This window comes from Mus musculus, chromosome Y (genome assembly GCF_000001635.26).
Source record: "Mus musculus strain C57BL/6J chromosome Y, GRCm38.p6 C57BL/6J".
NCBI classification, from domain to species: domain Eukaryota; kingdom Metazoa; phylum Chordata; class Mammalia; order Rodentia; family Muridae; genus Mus; species Mus musculus.
In genome coordinates, this window is record NC_000087.7 from 40,408,024 (window position 1) to 40,431,965 (window position 23,942).

The following is a 23,942-nucleotide window of genomic DNA, read 5'->3' on the forward strand; positions in this document are numbered from 1 at the left end:
ACCAAATAATCAAGCAAACAAAAAATTCAACAAACCCACCAAATTAAAAAAAAAAAAAAAAAAAAGGAAAAACAAAAAAAAAAAACCTAACAAGCAAACAAAACACAGCAACAAGTCTCACAAATGAAATATGAGTCTGAAAAGTTTACTTAATTAACTGTATAATGTAAACTGAGCAAGAAAACCAATTTTCTATTGTAAGGTATCAAACAAAACCAGCATTAAACACTTTAGGAGCCTAAACTTAGGTATGATTAGAGCAATAGAAAAAAAAATAATACTAATCATAGTGACTACAGCAGAACAAATCTCACAGGGGGGCTAAAGAGATGGTTATTTTGGTAAATTGCTTTCCGTGATACTATATGGAATTAAGATGGGGGTCTAGAATCCATGTTAAAAGTACATTCTGCAGGCCAGTGCTGAGTAGGTGGAGACAGATGGCTGGCTAGCCAGCCTAGTGGTTTTGTGAGCTGCAGATTCAGAGATATCCTGTCTCAACTTTTAAGTTGTGTCAGACAGTGGTGGCACATGCCTTAATACCTGCAGTTTTGAGGAAAAAGAAGGGAAATTTCTGAGATTTTGGCCACCCTGTTATAAAGGGTGAGTTCCAGGACAAACAGATCTATACAGAGAAACCCTGTCTCATAAAAAAAAATAGTTGGAATATAATTTAGGATAAAACAGTTGTCTATTTCTGACCTCCTTATGCACACATACACTGAAATGTATACACATCGTTTTTTTGCTGAAACTCTTTTTACGATTTACACGATCTATTCAAATTATGATGTTTTTATTTCTTTTTTGGAAATAGAAAATATTAAGAAAGTGTCATATTTTTATTATCTCCACTGTATAGTAAAATTAAACATCTATCGAGAGAAATGATCCAACATACTTTAAAACACACACACAGGGCAGGGAATGAAAGATGACTTAGGAACCGCCAGACTGATTTCCAGAGTGGTTGTACAAGCCTGAAATCCCACCAACAATGGAGGACCTGGGCATATATCCAGAAGATGCCCTAACTGGTAAGAAGGACACATGCTACACTATGTTCACAGCAGTCTTATTTATAATAGCCAGAAGCTGGAAAGAACCCAGATGCCCCTCAATAGAGGAATGGATACAGAAAATGTGGTACATCTACACAATGTAGTACTACTCAGCTATTAAAAAGGATGAATTTATGAAATTCCTAGCCAAATGGATGGACCTGGAGGGCATCATTCTAAGGGAGGTAACACATTCACAAAGGAACTCACACAATAGGTACTCACTGATAAGTGGATATTAGCCCAAAACGTAGGATACCCATGATATAAGATACAGTTTCCTAAATTCATGAAACTCAAGAAAAATGAAGACTGAAGTGTGGACACTATGCCCCTCCTTAGAATTGGGAACAAAACACCCTTGGAAGGAGTTACAGTGACAAAGTTTGGAGCTGAGACGAAAGGATGGACCATATAGAGACTGCCATATCCAGGGATCCACCCCATAATCAGCATCCAAACGCTGACACCATTGCATACACTAGCAAGATATTATTGAAAATACCCAGATGTAGCTGTCTCTTGTGAGACTATGCCATGGCCTAGCAAACACATATGTGGATGCTCACAGTCAGCTAATGGATGGATCACAGGGCTCCCAATGGAGGAGCTAGAGAGAGTAGCCAAGGAGCTAAAGGGATCTGCAACCCTATTTGTGGAACAACATTATGAACTAACCAGTACCCCGGAGCTCTTGACTCTAGCTGCATATGTATCAAAAGATGGCCTAGTCGGCCATCACTGGAAAGAGAGGCCCATTGGACTTGCAAACTTTATATGCTCCAGTACAGGGGAATGCAAGGGCCAAAAAGGGGGAGTGGGTGGGTAGGGGAGTGGGGGTGGGTGGGTATGGGGGATTTTGGTATAGCATTGGAAATGTAAATGAGCTAAATACCTAATAAAAAATGGAAAAAAAAAGAATGATGACTTAGACATTAAGAACACTTGTTGCTCTTGTACAGAAACAAGGTTTAGTTCTTAGGACCCACATAATGGCTCACAACAATTTTTAATTCAAGATCCAGGGGATTTTGCCATCCTATTCTAGTTTCTAAGAGCACAAGACATGAATGTTGTGTAAACACCAGACATGCATGTTGTAAAAATACAAATGTGCAAAAACACGTTAGGTAAATAAATAAAACAATTTAGAATTACACACGACAGTCCCTTCAACTAAAACAAAGTAGGAGAGAGTTCTTTGGTGTTTTGTTTTGTTTTGTTTTGTTTTGTTTTGTTTTGTTTTGTTTCTTACTTTCAAGTTAGTATTGCAAACTTGAAACATGGAAAAACTCTTAGTAGTAGTGGAAGCTAAAATACTACCTCCTTTTTGCTACTGTGATGACAGATGACTGATAATATCTCTCTCACCCTTTGTAGGAATGTGTAAACAGGGACAATCAGCAATGGGCTTGGCTAAGATTGTTTTCCTGCTGTCCAAAACCTGTTACTCAGAATGCTTTGTGGTGGCCAGGAAGCTGAGTTCCTGAGGAAGTAAAGTTCTTGAGGAAGCATGGTAGGGAGAAGTCTCTGTAGAGAGAGTCAGTGAACTGTTGAAAGATGTTTAATCCTGGTTCAGCTGGGGGTCCCAGTTGGATGATGGTGGAGGGATGGAGGTGTTACTAAAGGAGAAAGGAGAGCATGTGACCCTCATTGGACTCCTGTGGTTAATGCTTCTGGGTTCACAATCCACTTTACCCAAGAAAAACAGAGAACTTTTTCGCTATGGGCAGGGGATTGAACAGATTATCACCTAGCAGAAACCAGGAAGGCTAGGGAATTGGAGATCCTAAAAGTATTCTTGGGGCCTGGGGATGTGAGTTGTGAGTAAACTGGGGGTCAGTTAGTGGTGGAAACAGACTAGATACTTTTCTGTACTGCTGCTGCCCACCAGGGATTCATTAAAAACAAACTGAAGACCAGTCTTCATTTTCCTTTACCTGGTTTTGAAAGACCAGATTTCCAAAATTTGTATATATAGGCGCCAAAGTGCTTCCAAATCCAGAGGCTCCTCTCAACCTCAGAAGAGCTGGTAATTCAGACATAATTCAGGGAAGGCTGTGTTTATGTATGTGTTGTTTTGGTATAGGAAGGTAAGCTCTAACTCTATATTTCAGTACTATCTCAAAGCACATGTGCAGTGTTGACTGTCCTTGAAAATGATGTACTCAGCCTTACAACTTTACTGGGGCCTAAGGAAACATGTCTTCTATATTTTTTATATATACATTTTATTTTTTATTTATTTATTTTTTCATTGTTGAAGATTGAATGCAGAGCTTCTTTGTGTAGCATTAAAATATAAGTCCAGTCAGGCCAAAAGTATTTCATTAATATTTGCAAAAAAAAAATTATATATCTTGTTGTATTAACAACCAAGAACAGAATCTCCAGTAACTAATGATAATTAGAATGCAAATTCTAAAAAAATAATTGGATATACACTGTAATATGTTCAAATTTATTATTTCCTATTTAGTGTAAGTATTTCAATGAAAGTATAATTGATTGTATAGCAAGTAAACTATATCAATATTTTGCATATGATGTATATTCCAAACAATAATTCTGTATGATTAATCTTTAATTTTAATGGTTTTCTTGGAGGGTATAGTGGTGTGGGTCAAACTCTCATTGTCATGCCTGTAGGTCAAATGCTGAGCCATCAAACTCTAACATCTGCATTCTTACTTTTTAAAACTTTAATTTCTTTATAGATTTCCAGTACAAAATCTTCTGGGAAAATATGAAGGTACATTTTTGGTTATATAATTTTTTAAAACTATATAGAATTAGCATAATTTCTATATTAGGAAATATAAGTTAATATACTGTATGACATCATAGTGATTTATTCTTTTTTATGTAGTGTTTTGTAACTATTTTTATTTTATTTGTTTATTTATTTATTTATTTTTTATTTTTACTAGATATTATCTTTCTTTACATTTCAAATATTAGTCCTTTCTTTGTTTCACCCCAGATAATCCCTATTCCATTTACCCTCTCTGTGTTTCTACGAGGGTCTTCCTCCATCCACCCATTTTACCCTCCCCACCCTGGTACATGCTTACACTGGGGAATCAAGCCTTCACAGGACCAAGAACCTCTCCTCCCACTGATGTCTGACAAGGTCATACTCTGCTATATATGCAGCTGGAACCATGGGTTGGTGCTTAGTCCCTGGGTGCTCTGGACATTCTTGTTGGTTCATATTGTTGTTCTTCCTATAAGGTTACAATCCCATTCAGCTCCTTCAGTTCTTCCTGTAACCCGTCTACTGGGGATGCCATGATCAGTCTGATAGTTGTCTTTGAGCATCAGCCTCTTTTCTTGCCAAGAAATGCCTGAGCTTCTCAGGAGATAGACATATTTGGCTCCTGTCAGCAAGCACGTGTTGGTATCCACAACTGTGACTGGGTTTGGTGTCTGTATATGGGATGGATCCTCAGGTTGGGCAGACAATGGATAGTTATTTCTTCATTCTCTGCTCTGCACTTTGTCTCCATATTTTTTTCCAAGGAGTATTGTGTTCCCCATTCTAAGAGGGATTGAAACACCCACACTCTCATCATCTTTCTGCTTGACCTTCATGTGGTCTGTGAATTACATTTTGGATATTCTGAATTTTTAGAATAATATCCCTTTATCAGTGAGTGTGTGCCATGTTTGTAATTTTGGGAATGGGTTACCTCACACAGGATGATATATTTTATATCCTTCCATTTGCCTGTGTATTTAATGAAGTCATTGTCTTTTTGTCATTAGCATATATTTTTATCTCTATTGCTCTATTCTACAGCTTGAGGTCGAGGATGAATCCCCCTGAAGTTCTTTTATTGTTGAGAATAATTTTTCCATATCCTGGATTTTTTTTATTTCAGATGATTTTGTAAATTGTTCTTTCTATCTTTATGAATAATGGAGTTTGAATTTTGATTGAGATTTCGCTGAATGTATAGATTGCTTTTGGCAAGATGACCATTTTTACTGAATTAATCCTGCCAATCTATGAGCATGGGAGGTCTTTCCATCTTCTGAGATTTTCAATTTCTTTCTTCAGAGACTTGAAGTTCTTGTCACACAGATCTTTCACTTGCTTGGTGCGAGTAACAGAAAAGTATTTTCTACTTTAAGAAAATGTTATTAAGATTTTAAATTTTGATTTACATTTGTTGTGGAAATTCAGAAGTTTTCCACAAAGATTTAGAAATGTACTTTATGGTTTATTATGTTTAACAGTATGGAAAAGAATCAGTTACATATACAGGCAATTTGTATATTTTAATTGAATTGTTTTACACTAAGTCTTAACTGAGACATTATAGGAAAAAAAATTAGACCTTCTATTTGGTAGAACAGAATAAAACCCTACTTTGAAATACAATTAATTTTCTAGAAAAGATTATCTATGTATCTATCTATCTATCTATCTATCTATCTATCTATCTATCATCTATCTATCTATCTATCTATTTATCTGTCTGTAAACTTTAATTTTGAAAATCTAAAACATGAAATAAAACTTCTCTGATAATCTCTTAGGAAAAAAATCTGTAATTACTTCCCATTTGATGATTTTTTACTGCTATTTTTCTTTTTATTGTATGAAAAGAACAATTTAATTTTTTTGAGCGTTCTTTTCCTATTTGTATAAATTGACTGCTTTCATTACTTTACTTTACTTTACTTTACAGGGACATGATCAACAACAAATTATATGAGCAGCATAAAAATATGTTTCAGAAGTTGTATGTGGGTGTACAGAAATTCAATAAAGGGGGAGTAATATCCAACATATATAAAGAACTCAAGAAGGTGGACTTCAGAAAATCAAATAACCCCATTAAAAAATGGGGTTCAGAACTGAACAAAGAATTCTCACCTGAGGAATACCGAATGGCAGAGAAACACCTGAAAAAATGTTCAACATCCTTAATCATCAGGGAAATGCAAATCAAAACAACCCTGAGATTCCACCTCACACCAGTCAGAATGGCTAAGATCAAAAATTCAGGTGACAGCAGATGCTGGCGTGGATGTGGAGAAAGAGGAACACTCCTCCATTGTTGGTGGGATTGCTGGTTTGTACAACCACTCTGGAAATCAGTCTGGCGGTTCCTCAGAAAATTGGACATAGTACTACCGGAGGATTCAGCAATACCTCTCCTGGGCATATATCCAGAAGATGCCCCAAATGGTAAGAAGGACACATGCTCCACTATGTTCATAGCAGCCTTATTTATAATAGCCAGAAGCTGGAAAGAACCTAGATGCCCCTCAACAGAGGAATGGATACAGAAAATGTGGTACATCTACACAATGGAGTACTACTCAGCTATTAAAAAGAATGAATTTATGAAATTCCTAGCCAAATGGATGGACCTGGAGGGCATCATCCTGAGTGAGGTAACACATTCACAAAGAAACTCACACAATATGTACTCACTGATAAGTGGATATTAGCCCCAAACCTAGGATACCCAACATATAAGATATAATTTGCTAAACACATGAAACTCAAGAAGAATGAAGACTGAAGTGTGGACACTATGCCCCTCCTTATATTTGGGAACAAAACACCCATGGAAGGAGTTACAGAGACAAAGTTTGGAGCTGAGATGAAAGGATGGACCATGTAGAGACTGCCATATCCAGGGATCCTCCCCATAACCAGCATCCAAACGCTGACACCATTGCATACACTAGCAAGATTTTATTGAAAGGACCCAGATGTAGCTGTCTCTTGTGAGACTATGCCGGGACCTAGCAAACACAGAAGTGGATGCTCACAGTCACCTAATGGATGGATCATAGGGCTCCCAATGTAGGAGCAATGAAAGTAGCCAAGGAGCTAAAGGGATCTGCAACTCTATAGGTGGAACAACATTATGAACTAACCAGTACCCCGGAGCTCTTGACTCTAGCTGCATATGTATCAAAAGATGGCCTAGTCGGCCATCACTGGAAAGAGAGGCCCATTGGACTTGCAAACTTTATATGCCCCAGTAAAGGGGAACACCAGGGCCAAAAAGGGAGAGTGGGTGGGCAGGGGAGTGGAGGGGGGGATATGGGGGAATTTTGGTATAGCATTGGAAATGTAAATGAGCTAAGTACCTAATAAAAAATGGAAAAAAAATAATAATAATAAAAATTTTTAAAGGTAAAAAAAAAAAGAAATTCAATAAAGAACAAGAAAAAACAGTGGTTGGTATAATAAATAACTTCATAATTAACCTCGTATACCTATGTATCAATTAGGAATGGAGAAACCAGCCTTGTGTTTGACACATGAAACTAAATTAATTCTCATTATCTAACTATTTTTGGTTCTGTTTTAGTCCTACTGAATTGTAAATCAGAGAGGTCTGATCATATACTATACCAATGAAAACCACTAAGAATTTTAATGGAGACGAGATCATAAATTTCCAAGAGGCCGACATTTGCTGAGAGATGAAGAGAGGATTACCAGCTTTTACAATATGTCAGCCTCAGGTATACTTGAAAGATAGAGAAAGATTACTTACTGTTGTCACCTGGACTCTGTCGTTTATTTTAGAAAACCAACTCAAACTAGCAAATTAGTTTTTACAATCCTAAACTTAATCCCTGTTTATTTAAAAAAAAAAAAGTGTATGGAAAAAACTTTCCTAACAACCCTGGCAAAATACTCCTGTGGAAGAATGTCACCAAACTATTTTAGATCATTTCCCCATTAATATAACAATCACTGTAGTCATCAAATGGTTTCCAAGTAAGATCAGAGGCAATTACCATATTAACAATTTTTTTTTTAATTTGGTTGGTTAATTGTTTGGGGGCTATTCAATTGGAAATGAACAGGAGATCATTTTCTGCCTGCGAAATACATGGAGGGTCCTGCCATTATGAGTCAGTTCAGGAAAGAGATAGGGACTACAGATAAAAATTAAATAAATACTCCAAATGAAGGCAATTTTTAAACCTTTCATAGCATGGCAAAAAACATTGTAGTCATTTACAGACCAAAAGCTAGAACCTCTTTGTAGTGTGGGCATTGGGCTTACCAGCCTAGTCTCAGTATACTAACTTACTTGGAAATTATCATAAAAAAATACACTGAATATTTTGTCTTTAGATCTCTAAAAACCTCAGAAATACTTATCAAAATAACAGACTACAATAAATTCAACAGAATAAGTTTCATTTTATTTCAACAAAAATTTAGGCTTTTTATAATATTAAATATTTGTTATGAGTAATTCTAGCTCATTTGGTCAAAAATATATATGTTTTGAGGAAAATAATTCTAAAAACTTAAAATTTATGTTTTGTAGTATTATGTATAACATTGGCAAATTAGATAAGACATGCTCATTCATGTTAAACTCATAAATCTACTCCTATTACCTGAATCTTTTAAAAATAAGAAAACACCCTAGGCAAGATCTTAAACTACTGTTCTCCTGTATGCCATGACACTTTTGGCAGATATTTAAATGTATTAACTAACCTACTAATGAGTAGAAATCTGAAAGACCAGAATCTCTGTTACCTTTCACCTAATGACTATTCAATATAAACTATGACTACAATTAGAAAAATACCGAAATCCTAAAGTCAAATCCTCATCTCTTTTATCAGTCATTGAAAATCTTTTAATAGCTATGGTCCTGTAATCTGTAATCCCAGCACTTGGCAGTTGAATGCAGGAGGATCAAGTCCTTTGACTGTCCATAGCTACATAGTGAGTATGAGTTCAGCATGAGTAATGTAGGACTGTCTCAAATAAACCTGTCCCCTACAAATTAAACAGAAATATAATGTTAGTATAAAGATATAAAAATAGTAAATATTTCTGTCACTTCAGTAGGAAAATGTTGACCAGAAATACGAAAATAAATGTACATTTGGAATTTTTTAACTATATTTTTTGAAGTGAAAACTATTGAAATCTGGATATCCATAGAATTCCCTGTTTAGAACATTATCCTGACAGCATATAGCCTAGAACTGGTAAGAAGTAAGGCTTGGAGAATCACAGGAGTTGCCTTGCCCAGACTTTAGAGATGACAGCAAATAACTGTAAGTATCACCTCGTATTTTAGACTGAGGCAGTGCAATTGATGATGGCATGTTCCAATATAATAATAGAAAAACAAATAAACAAAAAAACAAACAAAAAAAAACTATTTTTTCTGCTTCAGACCTTGGCAGGGCCATTCTAGCCCCATCGTTTGACAAAAGCACAACACAACTCAGAAAATTGTTTTGATGACATCAACAATTGTCAGACTTAAAATTTATCAATGTGCTTCAAACTTCTCTCATCGTCTGGGGTTATACATGGTGGTATTTATGAGACCTCTAAATGATCCTTAGGGTTAGGAGCATAGTGTGTAGAGTTGGGAGTGGATATATAGACTGGAGAGATAAAATAGGAAGCATGGTGAGCCTTGGATTGCCTGTGCAACATACCTTTGCAGTTGTGGTAATAGATTCAGTGTAGATTGCCAATACCTTCTAGGAGCACTACCCTAGCACACAGTACAGTGCTTTCTTTTTTTTCGGGGATTTTGCCTGTGACAGTGAATGAAGCTTGGATACTCCTGGTTGGTGTGTGGAAGATATCAATCATTGGATCAGTTCAAAACAAACAAAAAAACATAATTTTTTTGAAAAAAGAAAACTAAAAGAACCTAAAACCCTAAAGAAAAACAAACAAACAAAAAAATCAACAAAAAAATTCTAGATCTCTACAAAGACCCAGAAAACATAAAATCATTACCACAAACAAACAAACAAACAAGCGAAGAACTACAACAACCACACTATGTCTTAAAAAAAGAAAATCTCGCCAAATACACTGAGAACAATCCTAAAATCATTTAAAAACTGTAAAAAAAAAAGAAATAAACCAAACTAAAACAAAACAAAAAAATCCTAAAATAATAAAAGCAAAACCTAAAACCCTAAAAAAACCTAAAATTACTAAAGAAACTCTAAATGACCCAAATAAGCTATTTTTTAAATTCTTAATAAACATTTTTAAAACCCTAAAATTCTATAAATAAGAAAACACAAGACCTCTTAAAAGACACTAAAAAAATTATAAAACCCTAAAAAAAAATCCAAAAACTCTACAAGTCTAGATCCCTAATGAGACAATAAAAAAACAATTAAAAAAAAGAAAAAGAAAATGAAAAGGTACAAAACCACCACCCCAACAACTACAAATTCTACTGCCTTAAAAAATCGCCAAAAACACTGGAAAAGAAAATCATTTTACAAACCAAATTAAAAACAAAACAAAACAAAAAAAACTTCAAACAATCTTTAAAATTTCCTTAATTCAATTAAAAAAAAAACAAAACTAAAAAATAAAGAAAAACCCTACAATTCTAAAACAATCTCAACAACTTTAAAAAGACCCAAAAGAACTCTAAAACCTTAAAAAAAGTTCCTTTAAAAAGTTCTAAAAACACATCATATCTCACACATCAAATCTCTGAAACTCAAAAAAAACTTGAAAACCTGCTTTAAAAAAGCAAAACAAAAATAAACAAACAAACAAACAACAACAAGAACAAAACTACAATGCCCTGAAACCCTAACTAAAATCCTGAGATATTAAAAACAATCCTAACCCCACACCCCCCCAAAAATACCTACAAAACCCAAAAACATTAACTAAAATCCTAACACATAAAATTAATCCTAAACTCATTAAAACACACACACACACACACACAAGAACACAAAAAAATATTACAAAATCCTAAAACCCTATAAAACACTAAAAGTGTAAAAAGAAACAAAAACAAAACAAAACAGAACAACAAGAACAAAAACACACAAAAAACTACAATTATCCTAAAATTATTTATAAAACCTAAAAAGCCCTAAAACCCTAAAATACCTTAAATTTCTAAAAGAAATCAAGATCCAAAATAAATAAATAAATAAATAAACAAACAAACAAACAAACAAACAAATAAATAAATAAATAAATAACCTCAACCCTACCCCCTACCCCCCCCCCCAAAAAAAAAAAACCTGTAAGGACAAAACAACCTCCCAAATTTAAAACCATTAAAACCCTAAAACTCTAAATAACCCAAAGGGCTTTACCCTCCTGCACCGCCCCCCCAAAAAAAAACAAACCTGAAAATTGTAAAATAATTAAAAGCCCGAAAAAAAGCCTAAAATATTAGAAAAATTAAATCAGAAAAAAAAAAACTAGAATCTTTAAACAAATGCTGAAATAGACCTAAAATCCCCCCCCCAAAAGAAAAGAATAATAAAATTCTGAAAACACACCTATCAGTTAGGCAGGCATTCAACTTACACAGTTTAGCCTGCTTCTGAGTGCTGGTATTAAAGGGGAATAAAACTATACTTGACTCCTTTTTGTTTGTATAATTGTTTTCTAAAAGTTTTTTTTATTCTCTTGGGTGAGTGTATGTGTGTGATGTGTGTGTGTGTGTGTGTATGGGTGAGTGTATGTGTGTGATATGTCTGTGTGTGTGTGTGTTCTCCAAAGAGGTCATCAGATCGTCTAGAACTAGAATTGCAGGTGGTTGTGAACAACCATGTGGATGTTAGAAATTGAACCCTTGTCCTGTGCAAAAGCAATCAGTGGGCCTAAGCAGTGAGCTATCTCCTCAGTCCTTTCTGCTTGCTCTAATCTCTACTTCACTATTCATCTTGCCCAAATATGTCTTTAATTCCTACTTCTTCTGTCTGTTTTTATGTGATGAATTCTCCTTTGCTTTTCTCTTGTTTCTCCAATTACTTCAGCAAGATTCTGCATTGCCTTCTGTTTTGGAAGATTCTCGAGGAATCCTAAATCCAGACTTTAGGGCAGTTATTTAAAATTCTTACTGGTCGTTCTGACAATGGTTTCCTCTTCTTTTTTTTTTTTTTAATTAGATATTTTTTCATTTACATTTCCAATCCTATCCCAAAAGTCCCCCCATACCCACCTCAACCCCACCACCACCACCACCATATCTTGTCGCTGGCATACCCCTGAACTAAGGCATATAAAGTTTGCAAGACTGATGGGCCTCTCTTTCCAATGATGTTCAACAAGTCCGTCTTCTGATAAATTGCAGCCAGAAATATGAGCACTGATAAGTTGCTAGAAAAATAAGCTCTGCGGGGTTTCTTTAGTTCATATTGTTGTTCCACTTATGGGATTGCAGACCCCTTAAGTTCCTTGGGTACCTTCTCTACCTCCTCCATTTCGGTCCCTGTGATTCATCCAATAGCTGACTGTGAGCATCCACTTCTGTGTTTGCTAGGCCATGGCATAGCCTCACAAGAGACAGCTAAATCTGGGTCCTTCCAGCAAAATCTTGCCAGTGTATGCAATGGTGTCAGTGTTTGGAGGCTGATTATGGGATGGATCCCTAGGAATGGCAGTCTCTACATGGTCCATCCTTTTGTCTCAGCTCCAAAGTTTGTCTCTGTAACTCCTTCCATGGGTGTTTTGTTCCCAATTCTAAGAAGGGGCACAGTGTCAGCATTTTGGTCTTCAATACCCTTAAGTTTCATATGTTTTGAAGATTGTATCTTGTATCTTGGGTATTCTAAGTGTCTGGGCTAATACCCACTTATGTCACCACTAGGGTACTGGTTATTCTCCTCTGCTTCTCATTTGGTCACAGAGATTTTCATTTTGATCTCATTTGTCTAAGATGCCAGCATGCCCTCCTTATAGACTGTGGTACAATAGATGTTTAACTTTCATAACTATTGGGTAATGCTTTGATTTTTCTGCGTTTGCCTAATTGAATAAAGGGGATTATTCCTCCAGCCCATAGTGACAGGCATACTTTAGAGAAGTCAGGACTAGTGGTCCTCAATCTTCAAAATGTTGTGAATTTTTAATTTACAGCTCTACAACAATAATGTTATTTCATTGCAACTTCATAAATATAATTTTGCTATAGTCATGAATTGTAAAGTATATATCTTATAAACAAGATATATGATATGTGACACTTGTGAAAGGGTTGTTTGAACACTCAAAGGAGTCTAATTCCATGGTGTGAAAAGCACTAATTTGGACACAATGGGGCTACTGCAGACAATGTAGACTGTTCATCCAGTGTTGCTGGACAGAAGTCTCCGTACTTTGAAGGCAATGGGTTTTCCCAGAAAAGGCTTCTTCTGAGTCCCCAAACTTCTGTCAACACCTGTTCACCTTGGTGATGATCACTGATGTATCAAATGACCATACTTAGTAAATTAGAGTAATACAGTTTTCTTTTCCACCCTAGAAAGTGGGGATTCTAAAAATATGTCTACTAGCTAAAAGCAGTGATGGTGCTCTTCCTAGGGTTCCTTACATAGTGTCCTCCTTGGATGTTCCTCTCTGATCTATACTCACCATCTATGTTGCTTCCTCTCATCAACAGCACACATGATAACACTCAACCCATCTGATCTTCAGTCAGCAGAAATATACTAATTATATTTCACATATGGCCCAGTTGCTCATGATTCTGAGGCATAATCATGCATGTTGTATTGCCAAACAGAATGACACTAATTGTCTAGTATATAATGAAGCATATTTTGTATGACTTATTTCAGGAGTCTGTATATTCAATGATGAACACACGATCAGCAAATGAATGAATTCTTGTGAGATGATGTCATCACAGTGGGATCCAATGTGCTAGAAAGAGAAAAGAGGAAACCAAACTCCCTTTCATAATTAAACCTTTTCTATAACACCATTATTAAATTATTTTTATATGTAGGTCATATCCCTCCTGACCCATTCAATTTCTTCCAAATATATTCACACCTGGGGATTAATTTTCAGAAATTTATTTTGGGGAAACACATGTGATTATTTCAACATCTATAGTAGTGTGGGGGCGTTATTCTCCCTACATCATGTACACTTAAGATCTTTAGATACCTCCTTCCCTGTGATAGCCTTGCAGCTCACTGAGTGACATGTGCATTTGATGATAAATGATACACAAACATTGAAGCACATTACCATATCCTGTCACCTATATCAAGTTTAAAATAGCAAGAACCACACGTGAGTAGAAAAATTCAAATACATTTTATAGTGTCTTGAAGCTAAAATCCGCAAATTAATCAAAATATTATTTGGACTCTGTTACTTTATACCAGTGTTTTTTAAGTGTATAAGTCGCAGGCCTTTTCTTTGACCCTTTGCACAGGTTTATAGTGTCCTTTTACCATCTTCATCCTCCCCACTATCCTCCATTGCTATTAAATCTCCCCCCTGCTGCTGCACTTACTCTTCCAAAATACCTCCTATTTTTAATGTCCCTTATTAAATTTATTTTTTCACAATTGTCATTTTGAATTTTACTTGTCTAACCTAATATATTGTATTTTACCGTTCCATCCATTTTTTTAAAACAAAGCCCTGCACTAATACACATAGATGAGAAATATATTAATCTCCCCCCCTCTCTCTCTCTCATTTCTAAGCCATTCATCCAGTAGTTGACATCTAAAATCACTCCATAGCATGTATGTTTCACACAGTGAGGCAATCGATATTAATGATATGGATATGTAGTGGTCCTTCTTAAATTTTTTTTTTGAACTTAAATCAACATGGGAAGATAGAATCTCAGAAAAGGAACTTCCTCCATCACATTGGCCTGTGGCCACACCTTAAGGAATGTTTTTTGTTTGTTTGTTTGTTTTTTGTTTTTGTTTTGTTTTGTTTTGTTTTTTTGATAACTGTTTTTGAAGGATCTAGCTTTCTATGGATAGTGTCATACCCTATGCAGAGGATGTACAGGGTGTGGTGGGACCATGGAAGGTACTGAAAAGGATTTTTTTTGAAGAACTGAAGATCTATGTGCCATGAACAATTAAAGTGTCCTCTAATTTGTAAGAAAATTTTATACGTACCTGTTTCCAATATTCTGTCTACACATATTTCAAAAGTAAAATTACCTCATCTATTTCATCCTGTTTTACTGCATTTAATCTATGAAATTCCTTATAATCAGAAGTGCTGGTAAATTTTAAAAACCTTTAAAATATGACTGGGAGATATCAGGTTTGTTTTAAGTTTATCACAACTTTGTAAGCATGCCCAAGATCTATGTTGTCCTCTTACTTTCCAAAGAATCTATAATTCATGATTGCCATTGGTTTCAACACATGTCATTTAACCCTGTCAAATTCCAGCTTTGTTTGCATAAAAATAGTTCTCCTCTAACTGTGGGTTTTCATAAAGTGAAAATTGGTGTGCTATCCAGTGTGCTTCCTCAAAGAGTCTGTCAATATTTATGATAAGAAGCACAGCTTAAAGATAACCAAGGGAAAGGTTGGAACATGAAAAATAACCACCATGGATGATGTCAAGTCAGAAACCGAAGACTTTCTCAGAACGAAAATAAAAACAAAAATGAAACAAAACAAAACACACACCAAACAAATAAATAAAAATCCAACAACCAAACAATAAAAACAATGCAAGGGTGAAATTCTTTGGCAGGATATTACTCAGATCATCAGGCCTTTCAGTTGGGATTTCATTTTTAATTTCTAGCAAGCCATATGAAAAGGTAAAGTCGAGATGCTGAACGTTTCTTTTCTGGTCAAGTCTATTTGGAGTTCTGTAGGCTTCTTTTATGTTCATGGGCATCTCTTTCTTTAGGTTTGGGACGTTTTCTTCTATAATTATGTTGAAGATATTTGCTGCCCCTTTAATTTGAAAATCTTCATTCTCATCCACTCCTATTATCCTTGGTTTGGTCTTCTCATTGTGTCCTGGATATCCTGGATGTTTTGAGTTAGGATCCTTTTGCATTTTGCATTTTCTTTGATTGTTGTTCCGATGTTCTCTATGGAATCTTCTACACCTGACATTCTCTCTTCCATCTCTTTTATTCTGTTGCTGATGCTTGCGTCTATGGTTCCAGATATCTTTCCTAGGGTTTCTATCTCCAGCGTTGCCTCACTTTGGGTTTCTTTATTGTGTCTATTTCCCTTTTTAGATCTAGTATGGTTTTGTTCATTTCCATCACCTGTTCAGATGTGTTTTCCTGTTTTTCTTTAAGGACTTCTACCTGTTTGGTTTTGTTTTCCTGTTTTTATTTAAGGACTTGTAACTCTTTAGCAGTGTTCTCCTGTATTTCTTTAAGCGAATTATTAAAGTCCTTCTTGATGTCCTCTACCATCATCATGAGATATGCTTTTAAATCCGGTTCTAGCTTTTCGGTTGTGTTGGGGTTCCCAGGACTAGGTGGGGTGGGAGTGCTGTGTTCTGATGATGGTGAGTGGTCTTGATTTCTGATAGTACAATTCTTACATTTGCCTTTCACCATCTAGAAATCTCTGGAGCTAGTTGTGATAGTTGTCTCTGGTTAGAGCTTGTTCTTCAGGTGATTCTGTTAGCCTCTATCAGCAAACATGGGAGACTAGATCTCTCCTCTGAGTTTCAGTGGTCAGAGCACTCTCTGCAGTCAAGCTCTCTTCTCACAGGAAAGGTGCACAGATATATGGCCTTAAGACCTCCCTCCTGGCCGAAGACGAAGGCCCAAAACAGGACCTGTCCTGAAGCTGAGTTGCTTTGGCCTTTCCCAGAAGGTGTTAGCTTCTGTATTCTACACTCTCACATGTCCAGAATATTCTCGGAGGAGTCCTGGAACCAAGATGTCTGCAGCTGATACTCAGGCAAAGCACTCCTGCACTGGGCACACCCCTTTCCTCTGGCTGGGAAAGTGGCCAGATGTCTGAGATCTGTGCAGAATAATCTCGGCTGGGTCCCTGAACCAAGATATCTGCTACTGATGCTCAGTCAAAGTGCTCCCGTACCGGGTGGACCCCTTTTTTCTGACTGGGACAGTGGCCAGGTGTCTGGGGCCCGAAAAGGGGGCTGTCTTAGAAGCTCTGTGGCTCTCGCCTCTCCAAGAAGCTTTTGGCTTCTGTAGTCCATACTCTCACCTGTGCAGAATACACCTGGTGGGGTCCCAGAACCAAGATGTCTGTTGCCGATGCTCAGGCAAAGCACTTCTGCACAGGGCGGACCCCCTTTCCTCTGGCCGGGAAAGTGGCTGGATGTCTGGGGCCTTTGCAGAATACACTCGGCAGGGACCTGGACCAGTCTGGTGGTTCTTCAGAAAATTGACATAGTACTACCAGAAGATCCAGCAACACCTCTCCTGGGCAAATACTCAGAAGATGTTCCGATGTGTAATAAGGATTCATTCTCTATAATGTTCATACCAGCCTTATTTATTTATTTTGTTAATATTTTTATTATTACGTATTTTCCTCAATTACATTTAGAATGTACATTTAGAAAGTCCCCCTACCCTCCCCCCCCCCACTTCCCTACCCACGCATTCCCATTTTTTTGTCCCTGGCATTCCCCTGTACTGTGGCATATAAAGTTTGCATGTACAATGGGCCTCTCTTTCCAGTGATGGCCTATTAGGCCATTTTTTGATACATATGCAGCTAGAGTCAAGAGCTCTGGGGTACTGGTTAGTTCATAATGTTATTGGACCAACAGGGTTGCAGATCTCTTTAGCTCCTTGGATACTTTCTCTAGCTCTTCCATTGGGTGCACTGTGCTCCATCCAATAGCTGACTGTGAGCATCTACTTATGTATTTGCTAGGCCCCAGCCTTGTCTCACAAGAGACAGCTATATCCAGGTATTTTCAGCAAAATCTTGCTAGTGTATGCAATGGTATCATCGTTTGGAGTCTAATTATGGGATGGATCTCTGGACATGGCAGTCTCTAAATGGTCCATCTTTTGTCTCAGCTACAAACTTTGTCTCTGTAACAGTCTGGCGGTTCCTCAGAAAATTGGACATGGTACTACTAGAGGATCCCACAATACCTCTCATGGGCATATATCCAGAAGATGTCTCAACCGGTAAGAAGGACACATGCTCCACTCTGTTCATAGCAGTCTTATTTATAATAGCCAGAGGCTGGAAAGAACTCAGATGCCCCTCAACATTTGAATGGATACAAAAAAATGTGGTACATTTACACAATGGAGTACTACTCAGCTATTAAAAAATGAATTTATGAAATTCCTAGGCAAATGAATGGACCTGGAGGGCATCATCCTGAGTGAGGTAACACAATCACAAAGGAACTCAAATGATATTTACACACTGATAAGTGGATATTAGCCCAGAAACTTAGTATACCCGAGATATAAGATACAATTTGCAAAACACATGAAACTGAAGAATGAAGACCAAATTGTGGACACTTTGCCCCTTTTTAGAATTGGACTCAGTCACCAGCCTTATTTATAATAGCCATTTGCTCGAAAGAACTCAGATGTTGCTCAACAGAAGAATACATGGATAGAGAATGGATACAGAAATTCTGGTACATTTAAACAATTAAGTACTATTCTGCAGTTAAAAACAATGAACTTATGAATTTCTTAGGCAAAATCATGTATTTGGAGGATATCATCCTGAGTGTGGTAATCCAATCACAAAAGAACACATATGATATGTACTGACTTATAAGCAGATATGAGCCCCCAAACAGACTACTCAAGATACAATTTGCAAAACGCATGAAACTCGGGATGAAGGAAGACAAAGTGTCGATACTTCATTGGTTCTTATAATGGGGAACAAAATACCCATGGAAGAAGTTACAGAGACAGTTTGGAGGTGAGAAAAAAGAAAGGACCATCCAGAGACTGCACCACCTGGTGATGCATCACATAGACAACCACCAAACCAAGACATTATTGCATATGCCAGCAAAATTTTTTGACAGGACCCTGGAATAGCTATCTCTTGTGAGGCTATGCCAGTTCCTGGCAAATACAGAATTGCATACTCACAGTCATCTATTGGATTGTACACACGGCCCTTAATGTGGAATTAGAGAAAGTACCGAAGGAGCTAAAGGGGTCTGCAACCTTAAAGGAGGATCAACAATATGAACTAACCAGTAACCCCCTGAACTATGTATCTAGTTGCATATGTGGCAGAGGATGGCCTAGTCAGCCATCAAAGAGAGGAGAGTCACTTGGTATTGTGAAGATAATATACCCAAGTACAGGGGAATGCCAGGGCCAGGAAGCAGGAGTGGGTGAGTTGGCAAGCAGGGTAAGGGAAGGTATAGGAAACTTTCAGGATAGCATTTGAAAAGTAAATGAAGAAAAATATCTAATAAAAAATGAGTTAAAAAATATTAGCAAAACCTTATATTAGCACGTTAAAAGCACATCCTAAAGATCTCAAACACAAAGAAGAAATGACACCCAAAAGAAGTGGTGGCAGGAAATAGTAAAACTCAGGGTGGAAAAAAATAAAATAGAAAGAAAAATACAAATAAATTTTTGGAACAAATATTGGTTCTTTGACAAGATCACTAAGATCAACAAACTATTATCCAAGTTAACTAAAATAAAAAGATAATATCCAAATTAGCAAAATCAGATATTAAATCGGTGGGGACATAACAAAAGACACCTGATAGGTCAGAAAGTTTCGCAAAGTGCTTCTTCCTCCTAGAAGCACACTTGCTCAACCATATTAATTGCTGCTGTATTCATAATTATCTGCAACTGGAAACAACCTACATGTCCATAAACTGAAGAGTGTATAACATATATGTTATATTTATACAATGGAACATTACTCAGCTGTTATGAAATGGATGGAAACAGAAAAAAACAAAAAACAAAAAACAAAAACATAACCTGAATAACGTATCCCAGTCCCAGGAAGATAAATATGCTATGTGTTGATTTATATGTTGATATTGCCTGGGCTGGATAGTTTTTTGTCAACTTGCCACAAAGTAAAGTCCCCTGAGAGTAGGGAACCTCAATTGAGAAAATGTCTCCATAAGATTGGTCTGTGCAGGCAAGACTGCAGGGCATTTTCTTAATTAATGATTGATGGGGAGGATTTCTGCCCATTGTTGATACTGCCATCAATGTGCTTGTGGTTCTGAGTTCTCTATGAGAAAGCATGAAACCATGGGGAACTAGCTACTAAGCAGAATGCTGCAGACACTCTGGGCCCCTTTGTCTGCGTGGAACGGATCTCTAGTCACAGGTGGGCAAAGTGTTGGATGAAATGATAGACAGATACACACAGGAGAGGTTGTGTAGAATCTGAATGTAAAGTGTCAAATTGAGCATCAAACTTTTTATACAGAAGAGAATAGGGAAGTTGGGTAACACACAAGCAAGGTACAAAGAGGTTACTGGATTCTTATAGAAAATGGAGGAATACAAACACAGAAGGTCTGGCAGGAAACACCTGGGATACAATTCATTGTTAACAACTGGGATCAAAAAGAGCTCCACCAAAGATCCACTTAATCTTAAAAGCCAGGGTCAATGGCTTCATGCCCTTGCTATAGTTCCTATTTTAGTCTATTGTATAGTCCACCTTCCCCCTAGGCCATTGTAAATACGTGTATATGTGTGGAACTCAGCAATCTATAGTTCTAAGTATGTACTCTGCTTCCTCCTTAGGTCTCAAACTTACTTCTTCCTAGATGATGATAAATTCCTGTGTAGGGCAGTGACTTAGCTTTTATTCAAAGTGGTAGTATAATACCAGAGGCAATTCTGAATGTCACTGAATAATCACCATTCTTACTGAATTCCAAGCCCATGGTCAGCTCAGGGACTTTCTAGGACATTGGAACACTGGCAAAAGATTAGCTATATCAGAATTCAATCTTTAAAAAACTTATAATAAAATAACACTAAAAGAGAGCATGTGGATTCATACACCAGACTAACGCTGGAATAGGGTATGAGTATATGGGTTAATGAGAACTCCAAAACTCCAGAAGGTGAGCTTCCATGAAACTCTACCTCATGAGCACTTCCAGGCCTCTTGTCCTGTCAAGCTGACTCGACTGGCGTGTGTGGCAGCAGCACCCATCCACGGTCTCTGTATCAGCTCCTGCCTCTAGGTTCCTGGACCATTTCAGTTCCTGTTCTGTCTGTCTTCAGTTGATGAATAGCAATGAAGAAGTGTAAACCAAATATGTCCTACCCTCCCCAACTTGTGCTTGGGTTATAGTTTTTGGTGACAGCAATAGAAACATTAAGACATTCAACATTACATATGTGATGGCCTGTCTACAATCTGTAGATCCAGTGAAGTTAGGTATAGAGGAAGGGATTTGGGTGCATACATGGATGCCCATCGTATGGGGAAATAGAATGGATTTTATTAGTGGACAAAGGTGGACAAGAAGGAGAAGATCAGGTGGCATGGTGGAGGGAGATGGGGTTGAATAAGGAAATGCAGGAAGAGATATTTGAAAGATAAGTATTTGATGAATGATGACCAAAAGGGGGAGGAACTGGAGAGAATGGGAGGTAGTAAAAGAACCGTGGGGAGTAAAATTTGGGGGGACTGTAAGCAGGGTCTATTAAATGAGAAATTAATATTATTTTTAATTTTACTAGAATATTAAGCATGGCAGAGGTGCTTCCAGGAATGTACATTTTACCTCCAAAATACTGGGCTTTGATGGATTCTTGGTGAGGTGAACCACTTAAAAGCTCTTACCACTCTTAAACACTTAAAAGCTGGTACCACTCTGTTACCACTCATGCTGTTGTAGAGTTTCTCTCTACTTGCTGCCCTCACATCAAATCCCTCATAATCTATGGATTGTATGAAAATTTAAGGGGGGTTCCAGCCCCTCACTGGGCAATATCATTGCCACCCACAGTGTCATTTAGATCTAACTTTCTCAAGGATTGCAGCTGATGCAGATTAATACTTCAACCACGATCTTGGAAAGAATTACTACAAAAAACATGCCTTTATTTATTTTTCAAAGTCAGGCTGGTGTTCAGATGATTATTATTTCCTTGTACCTATTTCCTCATTCTGATTCCTGATATGATTTAAGATAAACATGGTTAATGAACAGATGTGCACCCTGAGGATTCAAAGAAGAAAGGGATGATAGGTTTTATATAAAAGTTTAGTTTTGTGATTCATTTAAGATTTTTGAAGGATTAATTTTTGAGATAGATAAAAACTAATCCTTTCTGTATAACAGCAAATTTCAGTCTACCAGTAAGAGAAACTGGATGAAAAAAAAATTACCTTACTTGCTTACAACTTGTTAATCTCTAACAAGTTTTTTAGTTAGAAATGTGTGTTGGATCTTGGGAATAATATTGGATATTTATAAACATAATTTATAAAGAGCTCATCATAAAAGTATAGAGAGAAGATGCTTTTCCTTATATATACTCATAATTATTCACTAGAAGAAAATAGAAAGTAACCAGTATATATTTTATACTAATTGAAAGATTGTGCAGAGATATATAAGCAGTGTGAGAAAAATAAAGTTGGTGCTTTGTTCCATCCACCAAATGTGAGTATATATTTAAAGTGGTTGAAGCTTTGCACTGTCCAACAAATGTGTGTGTGTGTGTGTGTGTGTGTGTGTGTGTGATTGTTTGTGCTTCTTAAAGCTTGCTTCTTCTAACATGTATTTAAATGTGTCTTGCCTGCTTTATATGCCATCTAACCAACATCCCCTCCTTGAATCACTGAACACTCTATCACAGCTACTCTTGGAAAGACAGCGAGACAGCAAACACACAGAGCCCTACTGTGCATAACTTGAACATGTGTGAGACCACCCACCTCCTCCAGTGACACCCTTTCTCCAACAAGGAAACACCTAGTCCAACAAGGTTACTCATCCTAATACAGCCTATGGGACAATGGGAACCAATTACATTAAAACTACCACACCTACCTAGCTACATGCATGCATATATTCATGCATAAGAGATAAACAGAGAAAGAGGGTGAGAGAAAAATGAAAGAGCGAGAGTGATAGGTAGATGATAGAGAAATAGTTGAATACATATCTATATAAATACATTCAATCATTACTTCATACATACATACATACATACATACATACATACATACATACATATATAGATGACGGATAGACAGATAATATATGTGAAATTAATCTAAACACTAAAGACATGGTGCCCTTTAATTCACACACACACCCTGAGCATTGTTTACAATCCTCAATTAAGACATAAAAGTTGAACATTCGAACTACAAAGACATATACAAACAAACCCACAAAACCCACAATGTTCATTTGGTGTGCATAGATTATATTAATATCTATGATTTCCTTTTTTTCTGTATATTATGAGAGATTACACCCTAAAATCTTTCTCAAACTTGTCCATTATTTTAGTGACTACTGTGTACAACCTGATACTTATAATCCACTAGATAGTAATGTTACAGAAGGTGTTTATTGTGCTGAAGATATTCAGCCATACCCCTCAGCTCCAAAATATATCTTTTAAAGACACATAGTAAGGAACGATCTTCCAAATGACCTCAAATGAAACTGTCATCTGGTGAAAAATAACACAGCACAGGAAGAATTTTACACATAAAATTTATATTCATGTGAATATTGGTCAAAATGATTATAATTGTAAAGTTGAATTACATAGTGGTATGTCTTTGAAACAATAGGAACAAATGATGCGCATATATTGTGTTTTCCAAAAAGAGTAGGAAATGTAAAACATTTAAGCAGTGGCATGTTGGTTTCTAATGCCAGGAGATGACTAACATAGCAACAGACTAATAAAGTATCCTCTTCAAAAGTTAAAAGAAAAGAGCAACAACAAGAAGAGAACAACAATCACAAGGAACCATGTCATCCGTGGCATCTTCAGGAGGATGTGCAGCAATCTGAACATGATTCCAAGGACGTTAGTAGATGTCTAGTTCTTTATCAGCCTGACTTGTTTGTGTTCAACCATCCATATCTGTATACTAAGGTTGGGATCAAACCATCGATGATGAGTGACCTAAAGATGAATAGTTCTACTCCCCACTCTCTTT